A 25,533-nucleotide genomic window follows, 5' to 3' on the forward strand; every position below is an offset into this window, starting at 1 on the left:
GAGGATTCTCCATAGTAATCCCCAAGGTATGAGAGTCCCAGGATGGAGATCTTGGAAGCCTCAGAAGCATCAACAAAGTGCAACCAGTATGGTGTTGACCAATCTGGTATCATAAAGTTTAGATGAGGACACTCCAGGGCTAGAGACTGTGAGGATCCTGACATTCTAGGGACTTATCTTCAATTTCTAGAGAAGTCCCTAAAAATGCAACAATAAGAACAACAAAGTTCCAGGGCAGGAGGTTGAGGTCAGGATGAGAATTCAATGGAAGCAGAGTGAGACAAAACTGAGCCAATCAGTTGATCCAAAATATCAACAGGGAATGAAGTACGACTATGACACAAAACCTCATTTCAAAAAGCAAAACTGGAGAAAGTAGTAAATCAAAGAAAAGATGAATCAGTGTTTTAAAATTACAAATATATATGTGTGTGTGTGTATGTGTGTATACAAATAACAGCTGCAAGTACTGACAAGTAAAAAATGGATTTTACAAAAAGGCCACATATACACCAAAACATAGATGAAGAAAGAAATTTTTTAAAAATGAGTAAAATATCTAGAGAAATAATTAGAAGGAAAAAATAGTTTAGAAGAGAAAGAGGTAATCCTTACCAAAGAAACTGACTCCCTGAAAACTAGAATAGAATGAAGAGAAACCAAAGACTCCATGAGACAGCAAGAAATAAAAGATCAACATAAAAAGATTCTAGAACAGAAAAAAATGTAGGATGTATGATACAAAAAAAGCAAGTGATCAGGAAAAGAGGTCAAGGAGAAATCATTTAAGAATCATTGGATGTCCCTAAAACCATAATATAACAAAAAAGTTTGGATGCTATTTTTTCATTAGTCATAAACAAAAACTGCCTAGATCAAATAAAGGAAAAGATCTACCAAGTGCCTCATAAAGACAATCCAAAAGCACAAATTCCAGGAATGTGATAGCTAAAATCCAGAATTCCCACATCAAAGAAAAAAAATATCAAGGATCTACAATCAGTATAACAGAAGACTTGACAATTTGTAAATGAAATGATCATGGAACACAATAATATAATTACTTGTATATAACACTATATATATATATATACACATATATATATACACACACACACATATGTATGTGTGTATGTATGTATATACATATGTATGTACAAATATATATTATATTAAATAATGATATAATAATTTACAATAAATAAAAGAGATGGGCTTATGGCCAAGGATAATTTATTCTATATAAATTCTAAAAGGGAAAATATGGTCTTTTAGTGAAATACATTTTCTGAGTATTTCTAATGAAAATCATAGATCAGACTTGAAACTTTGAAACTCAAACACCAGAAAAAGCTAGAAATGTAAATGTATTTGAGCATTTCTAAGAAGCTTCATGATGATGTAATAGGAACCTTCTAATGGGCAGAAAAACAGCAAGCATGTCTTCAAAACTTCAATGCCTATAAAGGGTAATGAGATGATTTACAAAGAAAAACAGGTTTTGGAAGTTGAACTTATTCTATTTCTAGAGTTTGAAGAGTGGACATCTCATTTCTCATCCAGATGCAGTCATTTGGCCTTCTTTGACTTATACAGCAGTGCTCATTTTGTATTTATTTAGTTTCTCCACTATGGCCCCAGTAAACTCATCATTGAAAATCCCATTATCTTGCAAGATACGATCAGCCTTGGTATTCATAGCTCATCAATACTCTGTGCCCCTCGGATTGAAATGTGGATCCATAAACTCTTCCATCTCCATTTTAGGAGTGGGGAGAGGACAGCCATCTCATATCCCACACAGCTGCACTCATTTTGCACTTTTTGACTTCTCCAGCAGCACTCTTTTTATATTTCTTTGACTTCTCCATCATACCCCAGTTCTGAGTAATTCCCTTTCAAATTTTTTTGTGTATGTTGTCCTCCACCATTAGATTGTAAGTCCACTGAGACCAGGGACCGTTTCTTTAAATTTTTGTATTTTTGTCCCAGTGCTTATGAGGGATTAGTATATAGTAGGTACTCAATAAATGTTTATTAATTATTTGATTTTCAAATACAAGACTCAGCAGGAGCATAAAAAGGTAAACAAGAAAGAAAAAAAATTCAATAAGGTTACTGTTTACAATCCTACACAGGAAGAGGAGATTTGTAACTCTTAAGAACTTTATCACTAGTAGGGCAGTTTGAAGAAGTATACATAGGCAGAGGGTGTGGGTGTGAGTTAACTATGATGGGATGATACTTCTCTCCCAAACAAAACAAAAACAAAATTAAGGGGTGAGAAAGAGGGTTGCACTGGGAGAAGGAAGACTGGAGAGGTAAAATGGAGTAAATAATCTCATCACAAAAGAAGCATGAAAGAGCTGTTACAGTGGAGAGGAAGATTGGGGGAGAGATGGACAATGCTTGAAGCTTACTTTCATTGGAATTAGCTCAAAGAGGGAATAACACAAACACTGAGTTGGGATATGGAAATCTATCTTACTCTATAGGGAAATAGGAGGGGAGAGGGATAGGAAAAGGGAAGGAATGATAGAAGGGACACTGGATTGGGGGAGGTGGTAATCAGAAGTAAAACACTTGTGAGGAGGGATAGGGTGAAAGAAGAGAGAGTGGTAGAAAGATAAATGGAGAAAACAGGATGGAGAGAAATTCATTGTAATCACAACTCTGAATGGGAATGGGAAGAATCCTCCCATAAAACAGAAACATATAGCAAAGTAGATTAAAAACCAGAATGCTAAAATATTTTGTTCAGAAGAAACAAATTTGAAGCAGAGAAACAGATACAGGGACTTGAGAAGGATCTATTATGTTTCAACAGAAATTTAAAAAACGAAACAAAACAAGGGTACCAATCATGATCTCAGACAAAGCAAAAGCAAAAACAGAAGTCATTAAAACAGGTAAGGAAGTAAAATATATTTTGCTAAAAGGAACCATACATAATGAAGTAATATAAATACTAAATATATATGCATCAAATAGTATAGCATCCAGATTTTTAAATAAGTTAAATGAGTTACAGGAGGAAATAAATAGAAAAATTATACTAATGGGGAACCTCAACTTTCCTCTCTAAGAAACAGATAAATCAAACCACAAAACAATCAAGAAAGAAATTAAGGAGATTAATAGAATTTCAGAAAAGTTAAATATGATAGATCTCTGGGGAAAATTGAATATGAATAGAAAGGAATATACCTTTGTTTCTCAAAAGTACACCAAAATTGACAATGTAGTAGGGCATAAAATTCACAATCAAATGCAGAAAAGCAGAAATATTAAAGGCATCCCTTTCAGTTCCTAACTTAATAAAAAGTATATTCAATAGAGGCCATGGGAAAATAGATCAAAAATTAATTGGAAACTAAATAATCTAATCCTAAAAAGAGTTGGTCAAAGAGCAAACCATAGAAACACTTTCATTAAAGAGAATGACAACAATGAGAAATTCTGCCAAAATGTATGTGATGGAGACACAGCAGTACTTAGGGGAAAATTTATACCTCTAAAGGCTTATATCAACAAAAAGAGAAAGAAGAGACCAATAAATTGGGTATAAAACTTTAAAAAGTCTAGAAAAGACAAATTAAAAATTCCCAATTAAATACAAAATTGGAAAACAGAAAAATCAAAGAAGAGACTGAAAATTTGAAAAAAAATCATTGAACTAATAAATAAAACTAGGAGCTGGTTTTATAGAAGAAACATAAAAAAACCAAAATGTACTTGGAAAATTAGGCAAAGGAGTCCTATGAAATGCCATTCATCATACAAATATGGTGTTGTTACCTAAACCAGGAAGAGCAAAAACAGAGGAAGAAAACTACATCAATTTCTCTGATGTATATTGATACAAAAATTTTAACTGGAATAGCAGCCAGGAGATACAGCAATACATCTCAAGGATCACACACTATAGCCAGGTTGGACTTATACCAGGAATGCAGGGCTGGTTCAACATTAGGAAAACTTCCAGCATAATTGACAACATCAATAACAAAGCCATCTGAAATTATATGATAATTTCAACAGATACAGAAAAAACTTTTGGGAAAGTACAATATCCTTCCCTATTAAAAACATTAGACAACATAGGAAAAAACGGTGCTTTCCTTAAAATGATAAATAGTACCTACCTAAAACCAGCAGCAAGCATTTTTCTGCAATGAGGACAAGCTAGAAGCCTTCCCAATAAGATCAGGGGTGAAGCAAGGATGCCCATTATCACCACTATTATTCAATATTATGCTAGACATATAGGTATAAGAAAAGAAAAAAGAAATTGAAGGAATTAGAAAAGGCAATGAAAAAACAAAACTAACACTCTGCAGATGATATGATAGTATTCTTAGGAAGTCAACTAAAAACTACTTGAAATAATTAACTTTAGAAACTAGAAAAGTAGCAGGATATAAAGTAAATCCACATAAATCATCAACATTTCTATATGTCACTAACAAAGTCCAGCAGCAAGAAATAGAAAGAGAAATTCCATTTAAGATAACAATAGACAACATAAAACAATTGGGAATCTTCCTGCCAAGGCAGAGCCAAGAATTATATGAACAAAATTATAAAACAATTTTCACACAAGTAAAGTCAGATTTAAACAATTCATTGTTCAGTCAATATAATATATAATAGAAATCTCAATTCTATCTAAATTAATTTAATTTTTCAATGCCATACCAATTAAACTACCAAAAACATTTTAAAGAACTAGAAGCAAATAATAAAATTCATCTGGAAAAATAAAAGGTCTAGAAGGGAATTAATGGGAAAATGTGGGGGGAAAGGGGGAGGTAGTCTAGCTATACCAGATCTCAAATTGTATAAGAAAGCAGAAACCATCAAAAAAAATCTGGTATTGGCTAATAGAGTAGTAGATCAATAGAAATATCCCCACAATTAACAGGAGTAAATGACCATAATAATCTAGTGTTTGATAAATGCAAAGATTCAAGCTTTTGTAATAAGAACTCACCGTTTCACAAAATCTCTGGTAAAACTGGAAAACAGTTTGGCAGAAACTAGGCATAGATCACCATTCATACAATATACCAAGATAAGATCAAAATAGGTACATTATTTAGATGTAAAGGGTGATACCATGGACAAATTAGGGGAGTGTGGAATAATTTAGCTGTCAGATCTATCAATAAAGGCAGAATTTATGCAATCAATGCTAGAGATAAAAAGAACCATAGGAAGGGAAATCAATAATTTTATTATAACAAATCAAGTTTTGCTCATAAACAACACCAATGCAGCTAATATATGAAGGAAAGCAGAAACCTCAGAGGGAAAAGTTACAACTGTCTCTGATAAAGGCAATGAAATTGGAAAATTTAGAGGAACAACCACTGGCTTATATGAAATAATATAATGTGAGGAGAACAAAGCCAAAATAATAATATATAAAATGAATGCAGAAGAACAAATAAAGATGTAAAGAGGATTAATCAGGAGAGACTTTGATCAATTTGATGAATTGACCTATTAACCTGATGAGATTTAGCATATAACCATTTAATCAGAGACAATTGAGTTGGAAATATATACTGAACTCCTCTTTAGAGAGCATAAATAACTTCTCATATTACCTGCAAGATCAGCGGCTGAGAATCCCACTCTTATCGAAGGAGCCATGGCAGTTCATGGTCTATAAAAACAAGATGAGACCAGATCTCCTCCCTTTTTTCCCCTTCTTTCCTTCCTTCCTTCCTTCCTTCCTTCCTTCCTTCCTTCCTTCCTTCCTTCCTTCCTTCCTTCCTTCCTTTCTTCTTTCCTTCCTTTCCTCCTCCTTTTTCTTCTTCTTCTTCTTCTTCTTCTTCTTCTTCTTCTTCTTCTTCTTCTTCTTCTTCTTCTTCTTCTTCTTCTTCTTCTTCTTCTTCTTCTTCTTCTTCTTCTTCTTCTTCTTCTCCTTCTTCTTCTTCCCTCCATGTAGATGTGCGTATGCATTTATGTGAGTGTGTCATTTCTTATCAGGAGACCATTCAGCAAGCATCAAAGAAATCTTTTCTGGAGGATTTTTCTGATTTCTCTTGTTAGTATTTCTTTTCTTTAGCAACATCTATATTTCCCACTTCTTATGCATAATTTATTGTTGAAATCCTCTCCTTCAATTGCAGCCTATTAGCTTTTGACTATCCTTCTGACTTCTCATGCTAAACACCACTCTTTTTCCATGCTATGACCTCCAATCCCTCAACCCCTCGGTTCTCTTTCAGGTTATCATTCCTGAATTCACCACTCCCTCCATTTCTCCCCATCTTGACTCTCTGGTGAATGCATTCAATTCTACATTGTCTTAAATCTAAATGACATAAGGATGAACTCTTAAAGGTTTACATATATATTAATGAAGGAAGACACAGAGATATATATATAGATGCATGTATAAATATTCACAAAGTACAAACATACATAAATCTATATACATGCCTACACACATTCACATATATGTATGCAACATATTATCTTCTTTCCCTCTGTTTATTTCTGGCCACAGATGAAAATCATGGACACTGCATCTGCTGTAATTATTCAAGATACATGTTTTATTTGATTCTTCCTGGTGGATTGCAAACTTATTTTTGAATAGATATAGATCTCATTGAGAAGGCACAGCAGCATTTCTATGACTCATATATTAAATACAGTCACCTGCAAATAGAAGCATTTGGAGTACTTCATTTTCTCCAGGGAATTCATTTCCCTATGTGCAGAATATTTTCTACATTAATGATGAATGTTTTGGCAATTTGTCTATTAGATACTTCAAATAAACTAATTAGTAAGCATAGGGTCATTAAACAAATTTATCCTTGTGGCTGTGTATACTAAATGATCAGGAAAATAGTTTTTGCTACTTATATACTGATTTCTGTTCTTTAATTGACTGTAACCTCCATCCAAGGTTATATACTTCTTGAAGTCATGGAACATGTTTTATTTATCTTTGATTTTTTACATTTTTTTTATTTTTTTAGATTTTTTATTTTTATCATACAACACTCACTTCCACAAATTTTATGAGGTCCAAATTTTCTTCCCCTTCCTCCTCTTCCCACTCCCCCCGTCAAGATGGCATGTAACCTGATATATGTTCTACATATACCTTCTCATTAAACTTATTTACACAATAGTTGAGTTGTAAAGAATTATGACTAATGGAATGAATCGTGAGAAAGAAGAAACAAAACCAGAAAAGAAGAGAAAAAAGAGAGAGCAAATAGTTTGCCTCAATCTGCATTCAGACTCCATAATTCTTTCTCTGGATGTAGATATCTCTTTCCATCCTGAATCCTTTGGAGCTGTCTTTGAACCTTGTATTGCTAAGAGCCAAGTCCATCGAAGTTGGTCATCACAGAAGCAATATGTCTGTGATTGTGTACAGTGTTCTCCTGGTTCTGCTCCCCTCACTCAGCATCATATCATGTAGGTCTTTCCAGGTTATTATGAAGTCTGGATGTTCACCATTTCTTATAGCACAATAGTATGCCATTACATTCATATACCACAACTTGTTTAGCCATTCCCTAATTAATAGGCATCCCCTTGATTTCCAATTCTTTGCTACCACAAAAAGAGCTGCTATAAATATTTTTGTACATACGGTCCCTTTCCCGCTTGTGTATATCTTTGATGTTTTTAAGAGGGATAACATGATAATGTGTATATAGTATATATTGAATAAGTGGCTATTGAATTAAATTAAGTATGTTGTGTTTTAGATTTGATTAAACATGTGGCTAAATATCATGTATAATAAAGGAAAAAATAAGTTTTTCATCTTATAAAATTAAGTTGATGATTCATAGGAATATATGTTTTATCTATGTACTTATGAGATATAATCTCATTGTGTACCTTCTGAATATTTTGGCTTTGTCACATTTTTCCTGTTATTTTGTTCAATATGTTCATTTCAAATACCTTTCAATGTTCGTTTTTAGGCTCTCAGAAATTAGGCTGCTGTCAATGGTGGTGGCTTAAAAATACATAAATAATTTAACTATGTCTTACCTATTGAGAAAGACAGTTGTTTCAGTATCACAAAAGAAGAAAAACAAAACAAGCTACTCATATGCCTCCAACAAAGAAAAGTTCTTACACAGTGACATATGAGATAAATTGAGAAAGAAAAAGGAAGCTAATAAAAATAAAAAAGAAAAGTCCAAACCAACACAACAACATTTAATTTGCTTAATAATATGGATTTAATCAAATTGACTCATAGAACCACTATATTAGAAGGGGTTTTGGAGGTGCTATGATCAAACTTTTACCCCTAGAGCAGTTTTTTCTGTAATATGATGGAGAATTAATCATAAAGGCTCCCTTGAAAATCACTGAATGAAATTAAGGTTGATCTAAGCTCCATCTTTTCAGCTCAGAAGAGAATATGTGGTAAATTCATCCCTCTGCCATTAGATATAATAATGGTTACATTTGAATCACACTATTTTTTGAAGTGGAGAATTTTTTTAAAATTAATTAATTTTTAGATTTCGACATTCATTTCCACAAGATTTTGAGCTTCAAATTTTCTTCCCATCTCTCCCTTCCCCCCCCCCACTCCAAGATGGCATGCATTCATTCTGATTACCCCTTCTCCCAGTCTGCCTTTTCTTCTATCACACCCCTTGTCCACTTCCCCCCTACTTTCTTGTAGGGCAACATAGATTTCTATACCCCATTGACTGTATATCTTATTTCCCAGTTGCATGTAAAAACAATTTTTAACATTTGTTTTTTAAAAATTTGAGTTTCAAATTGTCTCCCTTCTTCCCTCCCTGCCCACCCTCATTGAGAAGGCAAGCAATTCAATATAGGTTATACATGTGTAGTTATGCAAAAGACTTCCATAATAGTCATGTTGTGAAAGGCTAACTATATTTCACTCAATCCTATCCTGTTCCCCCTATTTATTCTATTCTCTCCTTTGACCCTGTCCTTTTTCAAAAGCGTTTGCTTCTGACTACCCCCTCCCCCAATCTGCCCTCCCTTCTATCATTCCCTCCTCTCTTATCACCTTCCTCCCTACTTTTGTAAAGAGTAAGATGCTCAATTGAGTGTGTATGTTATTCCTTCCTTAAGCCAAATTCACTGAAAGTAAGATTCACTCATTCCCTCTCACCTCCCCCATCTTCCCATCCATTGTAAAAGCTTTTTCTGACCTCTTTTCTGTGAGATAATATACACCATTCGATTTCTCCCTTTCTCCTTCTCCCAACATATTCCTCTCTCAACCCTTAACTTTATTGTACAAATATCAGCTTTCCATGGAATGTAAACAGTCCAACATTAGTAAGTCCTTTATGATTTCTCTTTTCCTGTTTGCCTTTTCATGCTTCTCTTGATTCCTGTATTTGAAAGCCAAATTTTCTATTCAGCTCTGGTCTTTTTATCAAGAATGCTTGAAAATCCTCTATTTCATTGAATATCAACTTTTTCCCCTGAAGCATCATACTCAGTTTTGCTGGATAGGTGATTCTTGGTTTTAATCCTAGCTCCTTTGACCTTCAGAATATCATATTCTAAGCCCACTAATACCTTAAGATAGAAGCTGTTAGATATTGTGTTATGTGGATTGTGTTTTCACAATACTCAAATTGTTTCTTTCTGGATTCTTGACCTGGAAACTCTGGAATCTGGCTACAACACTCCTAGGAGTTTTCCTTTTGGGATCTCTTTCAAGAGGCAAGTAATGGATTCTTTCAATTTCTATTTATTCTATTTCTAGAATATCAGGGCAGTTTCCCTTGATAATTTCTTGAAAGATGATGTCTAGGCTTTTTTTATCATGGCTTTCAAGTAGTCCAATAATTTTTAAATTATCTTTCCTGGATTTATCTTTCAGGTCAGTTGTTTTTCCAATGAGATATTGCACAACGGCTTCTATCTTTTTTCATTCTTTTGGGTCTGTTTTATAATTTCTTGATTTTCATTAGCTTCCATTTGCTCCATTCTAATTTTTAAGGAATGATTTTCTTCAATGAGCTTTTGGAGCTCCTTTTCCATTTTGCCAATTCTGCTTTTTAAGGCATTCTTCTCCTCATTGACTTTTTGGACCTTTTTTTTCCATTTGGGTTAGTCTATATTTTAAGGTGTTATTTTATTCTGTAATTTTTGGATATCCTTTAGCAAGCATTTATTTCATAAATTAAAAATAAAATAAAATAATTTTTAAAAATTAATAAAATTAATAAATAAAGAGTATTCCAGGAATTAAGGAAAGCCAGTGCAAAGGCTGAATGTAATCTAAACATAGTCCTGCATATATCTAAATGACAGAGGGATAAATTTATTATGTGTTCTCTTTTAAGTTGGAAAGAAGGAATAGTAGGGCTTAGTTTAACTTGATTTCATTCATTGATCTTCCAAGGGAATTTGATGATTAATTTTTCAGCATATTGCAGGGAAAAAAAAGAATACTATTCTCTAGGAAAAAAATGATCATATGACCTCTGAAGCCCATTCCAACTCAATGATTCCATGAGTCAGTTTGATTAAATCTGGCAGATTCAACAAAAATGAATTAGGTGTTACTATGTTGGGTTGGACTCCCCTTCTTTACTATTTATTAATTTCTTGTTCTTCCTCAAGTCATCTCATATGTCATCCTCTAAGACCTTTTCTTTCTTGAAAGCATACAAGTAGCTTCGTTTGTTTTTCCTCTTTTGCATTACTGGAACAGCTGTCCCTTTCAATATACAGGAAGTACTTGAATAATTTGTGTACTTTTTTAAGGCACTACCATTGACAGAAACCTAATGTGTCCATGTGAGGAAAGGTAAGAATGTCAATATGGTTGGAACTTAGCATCCATGGAGGGAACTAATGTGCAATAAAGCTAGAAAAGAAGGGAAAAGACTAATTGTGCAAATCTTTAATATAAGACAGAGGAATTTCCATTTCATTCCAGACATAATGGAGAGACACTGTGAAGGGGGTAAAATCTGTATATGATTTAGAAAAATTAATTTGTCAGTTGCAGTGAGGACAGAAACAGAAAGAATACTTAGGAAGCTTGTGCCATAGTTTAGGTGAGTGGTAATGATGGTCCAAACTCATGTGCTGGCAATGTGAATGGTGAAAAAGTATATATGTGAGAAAGTCTGAGGTGATAGAAACAGATGCTGACATATGTGAAGTAAGGAAGACTAAGAAATTGTGGATGACACTTAAGTTGTAAACTTGATTGACTTTTTGGATGGTGGGGCCCTTAAATTTAACAGGAAATTTAGGAAGAAGGATTGTTTGGGGGGAAAAGTTAATGAGTTGGTTCTTGATCATACCTTGTGAATTGTCAAGTGTTCCACTTAAGTCTTTAAGAGGAATTAAACAAATATAATGGAACATGATTGTGCTGTAAGGAATGCTGAATAGGAACAATTGAAGAAATGTGGAAAAATTCATACGAATTGATGCAGAGCAAGAAAGGCGGGACCAAGAAAACAATATAGTGACTACAATGATGTGAACTAAAATATCATTAGAAGAAAGCTGAACATCGAGAAATGAAAGAGTCAGCAAGTATCCAGAAGAGACAATTAAACATACATCCTTCCCCCCAGCAGAGAAGTGGGAGAGCACTAGAACAAAATATTACATAAAAGGTGAGTTAGTTTCTGCATCAAATATTTTCACTAACTGTTCTTTATAAGCAAGGTGACTCCATGGATAGAGTGCTGAGTCTGGAGTCAGGAGGACATGAGTTAAAATCTGGCCTTAAACACTTAGTAGTTGTGTGACGGTGGACAAGTCACTTAACCTCTGTTTGCCTAGGAGGCACCTAGGTGGCATAGTGGATAGAATGCTGGGTCTGCAGTCTGGAAGACTCGAGTTCAAATTTGGTTTCAAATACTTACCATCTCTGTGACCCTGAGCAAGTCAGTTAATGTTGATTTGCCTCAGTTTCCTTATCTGTAAAACGGGGATAATAATAGCACCTACCTCCTAAGGCTGTTATTAGGATAAAATGAGATAAAAGTACTCAACATAGTGCCAAGCACATAGTAAGCATATGAATGTTATATTCTTGCTATTTCATATTGCAATTAATGTTACATTAAAGCTATTATTATTAGCTATTATTTGTCACAACGTGTTTAATTAGGAGGTAGAATGGGAAATAAATGGGGCATCCAAAAGCATGTTTTTTCCTCCTTAAAATAAGAATAAAACACTACTCTCCTAACAGTGTAACTAATAGAAGCTGCTAGCAAGGAGTAATTTGAAATGTTAGCAATACCCTGGAAATAGCCCAGCCTTCAGTCAAATTTGCAAGTTTCTTCAGTAAAAGGGCTTTCAGCAGGGTCAATCAAGGATACTGACACATTTGTCAACTGCTCAGGTTGCAGCTATATAGCTCTTCCTCTTTCCTAATTCACCCATTGCCTCTGCCAATTTTGCATTTTTGGCTTTCCCATAACCATTTCTAAGCCCTCGTTATTACAAATGTTCTGCATCTATTCAGGGTATTATTTTTTTAAAAAAAATTATATTTTTGTTTTCTGCCAGTCTTTTCTTTATATACTCCTTTCCACTCCTTACCCCCATACCCTACATTTCTTGAACCTTCCCTTGTTAACAAAGAAATACAAAGCCACTCAACACAGGGGCTATATCTGACAGTGCATCTACCATTTTGTGCCATAATCTGTTTCTGCCAAAAGAAGGATGGGTTTTATCCTCTACAGATCTTTTCTTGAAAGGCCTGAATTAATTATTTCACAGAACTGAGTGTAGTAAATCCTCAACTGTTGTGGGGTAATGTTCCTAGAAAATGGCACAAAAGTAAAAAAGGCAAATGTTGATACATTGAACACATAGGAAACAGGGGTTTAGGTCCCCATGGCCATCAAAGACTACTCTGTTTAAAATATTTAATTTATTTATTTTCAGTTTTCAACATGCATAAGTTTTTAATTTTCTCCCCCTCCCTCCTCCATCTCTTCCCAAGAATTCTGATTCTGATACATTCTGATATGTGTTCTACACATACATTCCTATTAAACACATTTTCACATTAGTCAGGTTGCATAGAACAATTATAGCAAATGGGAGAAACCATGAGAAAGAAAACAAAATAAAACAAAACAAAAGAGAAAAGAGTCTGCATTCTGACTCCATAGTTATTTCTCTGGATGTGGAGGGCATTTTCCATCATGAGTCCTTTGGAAAAGTTTTAAGTCCTTGAATTGCTGAGAAGGGCTAAGTCCATCAAAATCAGTCCTTGCACGCTGTGGGTGTTACTGTGTACAATGTTCTCCTGGTTCTGCTCACTTAGTCTAATACTTGCCCTCCTAAGACTTTCCATCATCAGTTCATGTAAGTCTTTCCAGGTTTTTCTGAAGTCTGCCTGCTCATCATTTCTTATAGAACAATAATATTCCATTACATTCATATACCACAACTTGTTCAGTCATTCCCCAATTGATGGGCATCCCCTTGATTTCCAGTTTTTGGCCACCACAATGAGAGCAGCTATAAATATTTTTGTACATGTGGGCTCTTTTCCTATTTTCATGATCTCTTTGGGATACAGCCCTCGAAGTGGTACTGCTGGGTCAAAGGGTATACATTTTTTATAACCCTTTGGGCATAATGCCAAATTGCTCTCCAGAATGGTTGGATCAGCTCACAGATTCACCAACAAAGAGTTAGGGTTCCAGCTTTCCCACATCTTCTCCAGCATTTATCACTTTCCTACTTTGTCATGTTAGCCAATCTGGTAGGTGTGATGTGGTACCTCAGAGTTGTTTTGATTTGCATCTCTCTAACCAATAGTGATTTAGAGCATGTGACTATAGATAGCTTTAATTTCTTCCTCTGAAAACTGCCTGTTCATATCCTTTGACCATTTATCAATTGGGGAATGACTTATATTCTTGTAAATTTGGCTCAGTTCTCTATGTACTTTAGAAACGAGGCCTTTATCAGAGACATTAGTTGTAAAAATTCTTTCCTAGCTTTCTATTTTTCTCGTAATCTTGGTTTCATTGGCTTTGTGTAAAAATTTTTCAATTTAATATAATCAAAATTATCCATTTTGTATTTCATAATATTCCCTGTCTCTTGTTTGTTTATAAATTTTTCCATTCTCCATAAATCTGCCAGATAAACTATTCCTTGCTTCTCTAGTTTTTTTTAATCTACCTTATCAACCTTTATACCTAGATCATGTACCCATTTGCACTTTATTCTGGTATACAATGTCAGATGTTGGTCTATGCCCAGTTTCTGCCATACTATTTTCCAGTTTTCCCAGCAATTTTTGTCAAACAGTGAGTTCTTATTCCAGAAGCTGGGGTCTTTGGGTTTATCAAACAGTAGATTGCTATAGTCATTGACTACTGTGTCTTGGGTACCTAATTTATTCCACTGATCTAGTCCTCTATTTCTTAGCCAGTTCCAAGTGGTTTTGATGATAGCTGCTTTATAATACAATTTAAGATCTGGTGTGGCTAGACCACCCTACCTAGCATTTCTTTTCATTAATTCCCATGGTATTCTGGATCTTTTGTTCCTCCCAATGAATTTTGATATTATTTTTTCTAGCTCTATAAAATAATTTTGGGGAGTTTGATAGGTATGGCACTGAATAAGTAAATTAATTAGGTAATTGTGTTCATATAGTCCCTTGGTTTGTTTTGGCAGGTAGACTCCCAAATATTTTATAATGTCTACAATAACTTTAAATGGAATTTCCCTTTATCAAAGACTACTCTTCCTCTCCTGATCTGATTTTTTTTTTGGAGTTTTGATTAAAGGGGCCAAGCCTTGATTAACTTCTTAAGGAGGCCTGTTCACTGAATGGGTGTTACCTCACTCAAAATTAGAACCTGAAAAGACCTTAGCCTGAAAGGGCCAGGGTTTTGCAATGCATCCTGGGCCTTCTCCAGTCATCCTGGTAAATATCAGACCACTGGACCCAGATGGCTCTGGAGGAGAAAGTGAGGCTAGTGACCTTGTACAGCCCTCCCTCACTCAAATCAAAGTCAACTGCAAGTCATGTCATCAGTTCCCTGATGTCATGGTCCTCTTCCAGAAGGAAGGACAAACACAACTCTTCTGCTAGAGATTGCTGAAAGTGAACCTTTCATCATACGGTTCTTTATAACAAAACATTCATTCTGATAATATGAACTTTTCCTAACATAGTAATCATGAAGTAAACCATAAAATTCAATATAAAAAGCAAAATTGGCAACATGAAAAATATTTTTCTAGCTAGTAATTCCCTAGAATGCATTACATTTTGTGCTAACATCTCATTAAAAAATAAAACATTAATTTCAGACAATATTCATTTTCATAATACATGAACTCTACAGCACCAGAAGTACTATACAACAAATAAATTCTTAAAACTAAAACACTTTCTAACTTGAATCTTCCATTCTGCTGTGTCAGATGGAAATGTGAAGGTCTTGTACTGTATACTATCTTACTATAAACATCCCTACCTTGACCACCTTATGAAATCCAAGTGAGAGGTTTCTGCTATCAGAAAACTGGCAAGATCTTAACATCATTTCTGACACTCCCATAAAGCATACATCAGCTTGAAATAATCCATCAGCAACGTTTGCTTCATGTGCTCTTTGAGATCCTTCAGGACCTCACAGTATGGGAGCATAGCAGAGGTGAGTTGACATTTAACCTTGAGCCTTCAATTGATGATTAGATGGGTAAACAATGAAAATATAGAATGAATGCATGGGGAGCTCTTTACTCTACAGCACTAGGTTGAACAAGACCAGTGAAGCACCTTAGTAAGATAGTAGTAGCTCCACAAACTTGCAAGCATTGGACCTCTCAGTTTTTCCACTGCATATAGCCTCCCTTTGCCAATTGAAAAGTGAAAATGTGGTTACTAATAAAATTACATGAATGCAAAAGTTAATTGCAAATGTTGAGGACTGACTGTATTGTAAACAGCACATTAAATCTCTAAACATTGATTTAATTATCTTACATCAACTTCCCATTTGCAAGCCCATCATTTTCTATCTGAAATTGGAATCCAAACCCATCTCCTACAGAAAGCCTTTCTGGACTAGTTGAGACAACTGCAATGGCAGAGCTTTCATAAGGAGTCATCCATATTTGGCATTGTACTGGCTAATAGGAAGGACACAGTTATGTTTCCTTCCCCAAGAATCCCCACTTTCTCTTAGTATCTACACACATCAATGAGAATACCATTCCTGCTTCATGAAGAGAAAGTCTTCTGAATGAAGGGGAAATGACCTAATGTGCAATTCCATAAGCAAAAGAAAAATGATTTAAAACCACATAGCAATATAGAGTAAAATGGAAACTTTAACATGAAACAAACTTTAAAACAGACTTTAATATATGTAACATATTTCCTTTCAATTCAAGAGATAGTATTATGTTACTCTATGTTCAGAGCACAGTGTGGGCAGTAGGGGAGAAAAAATCTAGATGTTTAACTAAGGTATGGTCCTTACCTTCATGAAGCTTACAGTCTGGTCTCATTAAGGCAGGAGATTAATGAAACTACAAGTCCAGCACTAACTGAGGGCAAATTTTGGCTAAAGGGGAAAGACAGCCCTAGAGAACTGAGTGCATAAAAGTAAAGAGAGAAAAGACATTCCTAAGCTTCTTTAGGGAGAAGCAAAAGGCACTGAAAAGGAAAGCTAAGCTGCTGATAAAAAAATTTTGCTACTTTTTTTCCTTTATGTCAAAGGTTAGGCCCAAAATGATCCAGATAGTAACCAACCTTATGAGATTCCTCAAATGAAAAATCATTATAACAATGAAAATGAACAAACAAACACAAAAGTTTTTCCCTTGAGTCTGGAAGGCAATATAATACTTTTTCCTTTTAAAGAATTAATAATCCTTTATAGTTCTTAAGATGCTTTGAGATCTTTGGATGATAGCATGCACTAAGCCTCTTCATTCATCCAGCTATGTACCCCTGTGGAACTGGTCTTTGAGAAGGGTTTACCTTTAGATCAAAGAGAAGGTGTGTGCTCAGATCACCTTAATGAGTTTCTGGAGCAAATCTATCATGAATATGGACAGATGAAAGACTGCTTCTTAGAAACTTGAAAGGGTAAAACATTCTGGAATATGAAGGCCCATCTATAATCTTTCACTTATGTCATTCTCAATCACAATCTACACACTGCTTTAACTAGACCCTTAAATGAAAAGATAATAATGTAAGCTAAGTTAGAAACTCAACTTCAGATTCCGGTAATTTCTCCTGCACTGAAGCTTCCACCCTGTATTTTATAATCATTTCTCTAGGCACTACCTTCCCCTCCCCCATTTATTTATAGTTTTGTAATTCATAATCACTGAGAGTGAAATCTGCTGTGGAGTCAGGCTGTTCATTAAAGAATGTTACACTATCCCAGTTGAATTACAACCTTTTTATTATTGTGCAGAGCAGAATGAGAGGAAAGGATTCCCTAGGAACTCAATTAAATTTAATCTTGGGCATAATGATTGATCATGGAAATTGCTTGTCACAAAGTATGGAATATTTCACATTGAAGTCATGCAATCTCAGAAGCCTTCTAGACCAAGCCTTACCTAAAAAAAATATTCCCGTCTACAACATACTGGACAAGTAGTTGGGTAGCCTTTGTTTTAAGACTACCAGTAATTGAGAATACAATATTTCCTAAACCAGAGGCCTCAAATTGTTAAGAGCCTTTCTTACATAGATTTATAATCTCCCTTCCTGAAATTTCCAGCCTTTGTAATTAGTTTTGGCTGTTCAGGACTAGTAAAACAAGTATATTTAGCTTCCACATGACAGTCTTTTAAATGTTTAAAGACATCTTTTGCTCCCCCCCTACCAGCTCTGGAAGACTTTTTTTTCCTTTTATTTCTGGATTAAATATCCCAAATTCCTTTTTTAAGCAAATCTCACCATGCCTTCATTTTACAAAGTGGTTGTGTCCTCTGGGGTCTGTGTATGTGTTTGTGTGTGTGCGCGCGCTACCCTCACTTAAAAGTGTTTTATTACTCAGCAGTTACTCAAAACAAATCTCATGAGGTCCTACCTATATATTCATTTTACTAGTCAGTCAAGAGACAGTTCAAAGCTGTGAAAGGAAATATCTGAGTAAGACAGGTAGCAATAGAACATTTTCCTTACAAATTTGGCTCACATTCTTCCACCAACACATACACCATTAGTAGGAAGAGTGAATACATACTGGGATGTAAGAGGAATGGCACGCAAATATGGAAGACATTTTGTAAGCAGGCAAATCTAGATGGGCACACATGTAGGAAACATCTAGTCAGCATGTACTTGTGGGAGCAGGCATCTTTTTATAAGAAAAAAAAATTCTCTCAATCCCCAAATTCTTAACAATGAGGAATTTTGAAATACTGGGGGAGAAAAAAGCCCACAATAGTAGCCCTCAGATATTTTGTCTGCTTTTTTATCTCCCTGTGTCTAGGAATAAATTAGAGTCTCTTATTTTGGGTGACTTTCTGATTTAAGACTAGGCATTCCTTACAACTCCCATTTCACCTCTTATGGAAATAGCACCAACCTCACAGGATTGTTCTGGAGATCAAATGAGAAAACAATTATAAAACCCATTAGAAACTTTAAACTGTTAGTTGTCATCTGTTCTTTGTTGTTGCTATTATCCTACATTTTCAAACTCATAGCAGAGTAAGATCTGCCAATGAAATCCCCCTCAGCTGTATGGAGCTAAAATCAAACAATTTTCTCTTAGTCCTTAAGATCTTCTGGGTCTCCCATATAATTGCAGAAGGGTAGGAAAAGCAGCAACAAGCAAGCATAGATGGAATTATCACAGGATTATGCATTGCATTTCAAATCCTTAGCTCTAAATCCATGACTTTATTTTGGCTATGAGGCCAGCAACAAGCTTCCTAAGATTTAAACTAGAACACTTGGCATAAATTCTGGTTTCTTTACCATTGTGGACACCCGACTTTAGCCTCTCTCAGATTATCAATTTCTTTCTAAAATGTGGCACCCAGAACTAAACACAAAAATCCATTATCGTCTGTCCAGGGAAGGGAATTGTGGAAGTATGACTTCCTAACTGCTACACAATTTAGTCAGCCGTACTATTGGCTGATCTTGATCTCTTAGTCTAATACTTGCCCTCCTAAGACTTTCTGAGAATAAAAACTTTTTGCATGACTTATGGGCTTCTAAATTTCTAATCCAGGCTCAAACTCAAAGGGAACATTCTCTCTCTCTCTCTCTCTCTCTCTCTCTCTCTCTCTCTCTCTCTCTCTCTCCCCCGTACATATGTATATATGTATATGTATATATATACATATACATATATATACATATAATATGTATACATACATGTATTTAGGTGCAAAGATAGATAGATAACCCATTTCCTTTAAGGAAGACATCCCACTTTGGGACAATTGTAATTGAAGCTAAAGCAACTTACCTTGAGATCCTAAACTTGACACAATCCTGATTTTTACAACATATTACAGTCATTCTTACTTACATTGTAACTTCTAATCAGAAAAGTCCTCAACCAACGATGCTATAACCATAACACAAAATTTCCTTTTTCCCTTTAGTTTATATGAGAGTACATCTAAATAGTTTAAGTTAGTGAGATAAAGCAAAAGGTGATGAAAGTAGTAGAATTCATTCCATCAGTTCTAGGTCAAATCCTTGGAGGCTTATTGCTAGAAATATTTACACCATAAAGGTGCAAATTTGAAACCAAGCATTTGAGGTTCAAATCAATAGTCTTACAACAGCTTCACCTATTCTTGCTTATTGCTCCTTATTTTTCCTATACTCCTGCATTTATATGGGAGACCCAGAAGATATTAGAGACTGATGGAAAATTGTGGGACATTGGATGCACAGTTAAGTGGGAATTTTTAAAATTCTACCCTGCTATGAATATGGGAGTAGATGATGATTACAAAGATGAAGATGATGATGATATTAATAAAGAAGAGGAGGAAGAGGGCGATGATGAGTAGAAACCTCATAAAAAGTAACTCAAAGTCTCAAATGCCATTCCCTCTGGTTCTGATTCATTAAGGAAGACATCATATAGAATGACAGAATGTTAGACCTGGAAATAGATCTAGCATCTAATCAAACACTCTGATTTTACAAATGAAGAAGCTGACATTCAGAAAGTTAAAGAGACTTACCTAGGGTCACGTAGTTGTTGGGAGAGGTGGGACTAGAATTCAGGTCTCCTTTTCACCCTAAGTTTCTCTGAACCCTCAGCAACAATTGCTTCCATTTTAGTCTGTCATTTACAAGAAACAATACTAGTGTGAAGGGGCTATTTACTGTTAGGTTAAAACAAATACAAAAGACCCAAATATTTTTGCTCTAAATGATGAAGATGATGATGATGACAACGATGACGATGATGATGATGATGATGACAGTTTACATTTACATGAAGCTTTAACTTTGACAATGATTTTTTTAAAAATTGAATAACTTGTATTTGTTTAGTAAATTCAAATTTTAAAAATACTTTATGCCATGGTGTTTTAGAGCTGATGCAGTCTCCTTTATTATTATTACTGGATACAAGATATTCTTGTGGACTCTCCCACACAGGTTTTAAATTGCTTTCTTCTTGTATCCAATGAATGTTAAGAAATCACTTAAGCCTCTGATGGGAATAAAAATTAAATATATATACATATACATATATATATGTATATATATATATATCATGACAGTGGTATCAGGAATAGACAACACAGTAGCATAAACTGCAGAACAATCTCAATTCCTTTACTACTAATACTACTACTACTACTAGTACCAAATAATAATAATGGTTCATGAAAAGCTTTAAAATTTCAAAAGTGCTTTATATATGTTATATGACTTGATCCTCACAGCAATACTATGAGGTAATCGCTATTACTATCCCAATTTTATAGATGAAGAAACTGTGAGAAAAGTGACTTTTCCTCCTAAGACTTTTTGAGAATAATAACTAATAAACTGGGCTAAAGAATGCCAAGAGGCAAAATATGAACTCTGGTCTGACTCCAAGTCCAGTCTTCTAAACACTATACCACCTGACTAGTAACTACTATCTAAGGTGATTTGAACTTGATTTGGTCCAGAAAAAAACACTGAAATCATATGAGGAATATCTATTTAGTGTGGAAAAGAGAAAATTCTAGAGGTCGTGACATAGCTGTATTTGGGTACTTAAAGGGCTTTCATGTAAGAGAAGTACTGGTCTTATGCTGCTCAGTCTAATTCAAGAAGGTGGAACTTGGAGGAATGGGTATAAGTTGAAGAAGAAAAATTTGGTTCAACAAAAGTAAAAATTTCATTGCTATTACAACTTTCCAAAAGTAATTTGTTCTCTTTTAGGGGTCAGTGATCCCTATCACTTCAACTTCTCAAATGGTGGCTATGAGAACACTTGTTATGGGTGTTATGGAGAAGATTCTAAACTCAATAGTTTACCTTTGTAAAAATAACCAATGTGAAAATTGTGATACTGTTAAAATGATTTTAAGAAATCAAAAGTTATTCTCAGTTTCACAATGGAATTACAATAAAGTATATTCTCTCAGCATCAATTCAGACATCTTTAACTTCGGTTATGTAGCTAAGTTGCACAGCAGATAGAGTGCTGGACTTAGAGCCCGAAAGATTTAAGTTTGAGACTAAATTTAAGACACTTAATAACAGTGTTACCCTGGGAAAATCATTCACTCTCTCTGCAAAATAATGGGAAGAATCTGAGAGTTCCTAAGGTCCCTTCTAGCCCTAAAAAAACTTATCAATATTCAACTGGATGGGTAAAATGTTTCCTTTCCATTCATAAATATGCAGTTTTAAGCTATACCAGGGTAAAATTATATCAAAATTCATATTTTTATTTTCATATTTTTGATTGCTATTTTAAAATGTGTCACATTTTTGGTAAAACTCAATTCAATTCAGCAAATATTTACAAGGACCTACTATAAATGTATAAGAAGTTAATAAGCATTCACACATAGAAAAAAAAAACAATGTCCTATTTCCCACCAATTATTCATTAACTCTGAATAAGGAACACAAAATGTTCTAAAAGCAATTCCTCCTTTTGACCATAGTGCGACGATACTGATAGATAGTATTTGCACATCCCCCATTCAGTAGCATCTATTGCTCTAGAGATATTAGAAAAAAAAATTCCTATTTCCCCAAAGAAATATTTAGCTATAGTTTGGAGGTAAGTGTAGAGAATCTCAGGTGTTCTTCATAATTGGATAACTGAGTAAGAGAAGCCATAGAGATAAATTGCAATCAATGAACAAGCATTTACTAAGCACTCCAGACTATGCTTGGGCACTAAGGATACAAATGGAATGAATGAAATAATTCCTACTTACGAGGATCTTACATTCTAATGGCAAAAACAAATACCTCTATAAGTATAAACACATGAAGAACAAACACAAAAGAAAAATATAAAAGTCACACTTAATTAAAACAAAGGTAGTCTGGAAAGGAGGATACTATCAGTGAAGGTTATTCGAGTAGAAAGTAGTGCTTGAAATGCATCCTCTGGAAGGGAAGAATTAGGGAAGGAGGGTGGAGGTGATGAGGGAGTGCATTCCAGCATTCTCCTCTGGCATTGTCAGGGCAATGATACTGGACTGGCTTGCCATTTCCTTGTCCAGCTTATTCTACAGATGATGAACTGAGGCAAACAGGGTTAAGTGATTGGCCCAGGGTCACACAGCGAGTATCTAAGGCTTGATTTGAACTCAGGAATCCTGACTTCAAGCCCAGTAACTCTATTCACTATGCTACCTAGCAGGCCCAACGACCATCTAGTCCAACCAATGCATAACTGAAAAAGAATGCCCTTTATAACTATGACTTCACTTCCTGATGTTGCCTCTTCTATTCTCAGATCTAATCAAGCTCAAATTTAACTATATAACATCCATCCATTACACCCCTCCCCATTTATAGTGCAAATATTTTGTATATACAGAGTTGTTTACATGCTGCCCTCCACGTTAGAATGTGAGCTCCTTAAGAACAATGACAATGTTTTTGTCATTTTTTTGTATCCCTAGCATTTAGCGCCACACTAAGTGCTTAATACATGATCATTAACTTTACTCTTCCCTTTGGGCACAAATACAACAAGGCTGATCCCTGTTCTAATGCTTAACACAGTGTTTGGCGCATAGTAGGCACTTAATAAATGCTATTGAATGAATGTTCCACAGAGCAGACCTTCCCATAGATGTAGATAGCTATAATATTCCATTCCCACTATGTAATTTTCTCTTTCTTGTACTATACGCCTCCTAATCTTTGGATCCTTGGATTCAAAGGTTCTTCACCATCCTGACTCATGCAGTTTTTGTACTCTCAGATTTGTGTTTTCACCTTAAGCTACATTCTAATTTATTATTTAAATAATATATCTGTATTTGTTCATAAGCCAATGCTCAAGTACATCCAAACTATAAGTCCAGGTACGGTTCATTGAATCTCAAGTTTGAACAGTCATAAGAATTCTCTCCATAACATGCCTGAGACATAACAACTTATCCCTTTCTTAAAGACTTCCAGTGAAGGGGAATTGATCCCTTCCCAAAGCAACTCATTCCATTTTTGGAATACTTATGTGGAAAAATAATAATATATGACAATTCATGACTATAGAAATTTCACTTTAAGAAAGTAAAGTCAGCATGTAAAACCTGATTCAGTTTTCAAAACTGACAGATTCACTTTGCCCTATGTTCCAATAAATGTCTTCTCTCATCATTTTTCTGTTGCACATACGTATTCATATACTCTTGCATTATATATCAGTGTTCTATTCCAAATTTACTCTTTTATTCAGTAGAGAAAAATCAATTCATTTTAAAAGCCAACAACTTTCACAAAGCACTAAGAAACATGATCTGAGCAACAAATTACAGTTATAGGTAACCTTGCTGTATATTTGAAGAAGAATTGATAGAATCTGAGTGTACCCTACTAAGCTGCCACTTACTGGCTCCTAGTCATTGAACCAAGCACCAAAATAACCCTCAAAATTCCATAGCCATATTGTAATATATTTTGAACAATAATATTGAATCTAATATAATAAACTGTCAAATATATAACACACCTGGAATTAAACTTTTTTTCTTCTTCATTACTAAAGTGGTATGGTAGAAATATTTATATATTCTTACAGTATAATTGGTCTCTAATTGCAGCTTTTGTTATTACTTAGTTGTGTGTTCTTGATCAAGATCTTTTGCCTCAATGAGCTTGAAATTTCTCGTCTGTAAAAGGAGCAGGTTGGACTAAATGATCTCTAAGAATTCTTCCAATATTTACATTGTGAGGTTCTGTTGTTTTTGTTGTTGTTTTAAAATTTTGAAGCCACCATCATTTCTTCAGGAGAACACACACATATCTAATGTTATGTTGAATCAATGTGGTGTAGCAAACATTTGGCTAGCAGCTGTTGTTGAGGTGTAAGACTAGCAACAAGAGCTGCCAGCACAAGTTCTTTTGATCTGCTTTACTAAGGAAAGCAACTTTAAAGGGTTAACAATCTCACTTTAATTAAACATACAAATATCATTCACTTAGTTCATGAGGAAAAGCCAGCACCATGAACTTCAAAACAAATACAAACAGAGACCAAATCACAATTCGTGGTTACCAAAAAACCAATGGGTCTGGGTTAGCAAAGCCAGTGGGCAGTTACAATGGCTTGCCCAGAGTCCCACACCACTCCTCCAGTGAGTGAGAGCCCCAAAAGTCAAACACCAACCTCAGATCTTATATACCAGTCTCAGGGCCCTGGGGCACTTTATTACCTCAGTGCTGAGAAGCACTCAAAAAAAGCACAGTGAAAAATTTTTCTGGCCATTGCATTTGAAAGGCAAGAGTCATCAAAGGTACTTAACTACCTCAGCATTCCAAAGGAGAAGACAACCAAAAGTCCTGCACTGATTACGACTACATTGTCTCAGTGCTGAGAAACACTCCAAGACAAAAAGAACCCATTTTACCTGTCCCATTCAAACAAAGGCCAGAATCATTAAAGGCACTTAAGAGAAGGATAGAAAAAAGTCCCACTTTAATTACTAAAACACATGGGGAAATATTTGCCTTACAGAAATGTATAAGATCATAGATTTGGAGTTTCAGCCTTCTTGGAGGTTCAACATGAAGATGCTGAGTGTAGACAGTTGAAGCAAAATGTTCAAGGTCATACAGGTAGTAAGCAGTGGAAGTAGGATTCCAACATAAGTACTCTGATTCCAAATTCATCACTCTTTCCCCAGTGCCATATAATTCACATGTATTTGATACACTATGCTTACAAAATAATTCACATGCATTATTTTGATACAATCAATGCACTAAGGAGAGGAATTGTCATATTCCCATTTTGTATATAAGGAAACTTAAGCTCAGAGAAGGTAGATCACATGCTTAAGATTACATGGCTACTCATACCAGGATAATCAGTGCCAATAGTT

This window comes from Trichosurus vulpecula, chromosome 7, assembly GCF_011100635.1.
Source record: "Trichosurus vulpecula isolate mTriVul1 chromosome 7, mTriVul1.pri, whole genome shotgun sequence".
Classification (NCBI taxonomy): Eukaryota; Metazoa; Chordata; class Mammalia; order Diprotodontia; family Phalangeridae; genus Trichosurus; species Trichosurus vulpecula.